The sequence below is a fragment of the Bos indicus genome, chromosome 25 (assembly GCF_029378745.1).
Source record: "Bos indicus isolate NIAB-ARS_2022 breed Sahiwal x Tharparkar chromosome 25, NIAB-ARS_B.indTharparkar_mat_pri_1.0, whole genome shotgun sequence".
Lineage (NCBI taxonomy): Eukaryota > Metazoa > Chordata > Mammalia > Artiodactyla > Bovidae > Bos > Bos indicus.
The window spans coordinates 27123626-27126790 of record NC_091784.1 but is presented as its reverse complement, the minus strand read 5'-3'; positions in this window follow the sequence as shown (position 1 = coordinate 27126790).

Genomic DNA, 3165 nt, shown 5'->3' with positions numbered 1-3165 from the left:
AAACACTGGAGTTATAAAATTAAGCACTTTGTGAAATGTTTGCACCAGCTCTATGCAGCCTCGCCCTGTTATCTCTCTTTTGGAGAACAGTTGGGAGAGTTGTTAACTACTTAAGGAAAGATTTATTCCTCAGCAGATATTTCCTGAGCCAGAGAATATTCTAAAAGATACAGATACAGTGGTCAATGAGCTCTTTCCTTTTGGAACTTGTAGTGAGGGGCAGACAAACAAGAGAAAAAAAACATGAATTTCAGTGTGGCTTGTCCCTGGTGGCTCAGACAATAAAGAACTCACCTGCAACGCAGGAGACCCAGGTTTGATCCCTGGGTTGGGAAGACCCCTGGAGAAGGGAATGGTCCACTCCAGTATTCCTGCCTGGAGAATTCCATGGAGAGAGGAGCCTGGCGGGCTACAGTCCAAGGGGTTGCCGCAAAGAGTGAGACACGACTGACCAACTAACACTTTTATTTCTGTGCAATTTAAAATACCTTGGGTCTTCCCTGGTGCCTCAGCGATAGAGAATCTGCTTTCCTATGCAGGAGACACAGGTTTAATCTCTGATTCAGCAAAAGCTCACATGCCTCAGAGCAACTAAGCCCATGTGCCACAACTTTTGAACCTGTGCTCTCAAGCCTGGGAGCCACAGCTACTGAACCCTGGTGTGGGACTTCCTTCGTGATCCAGTAGTTAACGCTCTCTGCTTGGGTGTGGCATTCTAGGGCCTCAAACACCTGCGCCGTAGCATCAGTGTCCTCTGGTTCCTCTGCTTCAGAGCTGGTACCTGGCACTAAGTAGGTGCCTGTAATATTCTGTAATATTCACGAATCAATGCATCAGACATAGTCTTGATTAGGTGCTTCCCTGGTGGTCCAGTGATTGAGAATCCATCTGCTAATGCAGGGAACATGGGTTCTATCCTCAGCCTGGGAAGATCCCACATGCTGTGGGGCAACTAAGCTCGTGTGCCATGACCACTGAGCCCACATGCCTAGAGCCTGTGCTTTGAGACAAGAGAAACCACCGCAATGAGAAGCCCTCGAGTCGCAACTAGAGAGTAGCCCCTGATCACCACAACTAGAGAAAGCCTGAGTGCAGCAACAAAGACCCAGTGCAGCCGAAAATAAATTAAATATATATTTATAAACTGTGAGCGTGTCCCACTTCTGGGAAGTGAACTGTCCACTCACCAAGGGGCTCCAAGTGCAGTGCTCAGGATTAAGTAACAGACACAGCAGTCAGGGGTGGGAGAGACCTCATGGCAACTGCCAGGTGAGGGGCCCGGGGTTGGCATGGGGCCCAGGGTCAGCCTCAGAAGGTAGGGCTGCTGGACGACCTGGTGTCGGCCCAGGGCCCGCTGTCTATCTCAGACACTTAGCAGGGCCTGGCCCAGGGCTCAGCCCAGAGTCAGTCTTCATTCCAAGTTCTCTCCATAGGGAGGCTTGATGAAACCTCACCCAAGCTAGGAAATGAGTCCCAACCAGTGGTGCTCAGATCCAAGGCTGTCCACACTGTGGCCCAGGGCCTGCTTGGAGGGCTGTTTCCCAGACCCCTCTGCTTCAGGCCCAGACTGTGCTCCAGAGAGGCACGTCTCTGGCTACCAGGCTTCTTTGGCCTGGGTACCCCCATTTGCACTCCAAACCTGTCTGAACATCCCGAGCTCTAACTGCAGCCTCTTCTGTTCCTTCCTCACTCGCTCTCTCATTTTTCATATATTTAATTTTATTTATTTGTTTTTGGCTGTGTGCTGGGTCTCCGTTACTGTACAGGCTTTTCTCTAGTTGCAGCGAGCAGGGACTACTCTTGGTTGCAGTGTGCAGGCTTCTGGTTGCGGTGGCTTCTCTAGTTGTGGAGCACGGACCCTAGGTGCCTGGGCTTCAGTAGTTGTGGCACGTGGGCTCAATAGTTGCAGTTCCCGGGCTCTGGAGCACAGGCTCAGCCGTTGTGGTGCACAGGTTCAGCAGCTCCAAGACATGTGGGATCTTCCCAGACCAGGGATCGAACCTATGTCTCCTGCACTGGCAGGTGGATTCCTTAACCACTGAGCCACCAGGGAAGCCCTCTTCCTCACTCTCTTCTTGCAACTCTTTAGCCTTTCTTTGCCCATTGATAACAACCATCCCAGAGTATTTATTAATGACAACTAGTGTTTCCTACGGAGAAGGCAATGGCACCCCACTCCAGTGGGGTGGAAAATCCCGTGGATGGAGGAGCCTGGTAGGCTGCAGTCCACGGGGTCACTAAGAGTCGGACACGACTGAGCGACTTCACTTTCACTTTTCACTTTCCTGTATTGGAGAAGGAAATGGCAACCCACTCCAGTGTTCTTGCCTGGAGAATCCCAGGGACAGGGGAGCCTGGTGGGCTGCCGTCTATGGGGTCGCACAGTGTTGGACACGACTGAAGCGACTTAGCAACAAGCGTTTCCTAAGAGCTTGTGGAGCAGGCCTTGTACTACCACTAAGAGCTAGAATCTACAGCTTTACTAGGTGCCAATCCCCCTTCTAAGCACTTTACAAACAATAGCTCATTGAATCCTCTAAATAGTCTTATGACTTTGGATTATTTTCCTCATTTTGTTTTCCTTTGGCCTGCGCTGGGTCTTTGCTGTGGTGCGGGCTATTTCTAGATGCCACGTGGCCTTCTCTTGCTGCTGTGCAAGGGCCTCTCCCGGCAGTGGGCGGGCTTCTCTTGGGAAGCAGAGGCTCCAGAGCTTGTGGCTCAGTAGCAGTGGAGTTCATGCTTCTCTAGTTGCCCCAAGACATGTGGGATCTCAGTTTCCTGAGCAGGAATTGAACCGATGTCCCCTGCATTGGAAGGCAGAGTATTCTTAACCACTGGACCACCAGAGAGGTCCCCTTTTCCTCACATTAGAGATGATGAACCTAGGCACAGACAGGTTACATAACTTGCTTAAGATCACACAGCTGCTCAGCAGCAGTGGCAGGCATTTATGTGTATAATTGTCACTGCTGTCGCAGCTGGCTGGCAGGAGTAGCATCCCCACTTGGTAGAGGAATCAAGCACAGGGAGGTTTCCTGCCTTGTTCAAGGTCACCCTGGAAACTCTTGGAGCTGCGAAAGGTCTGTCTGACTCCCCAGTGGAGTCCTGAGCCTTGAAACCCTCTGCTGCTGCTGCTGCTAAGTCGCTTCAGTCGTGTCCGACTCT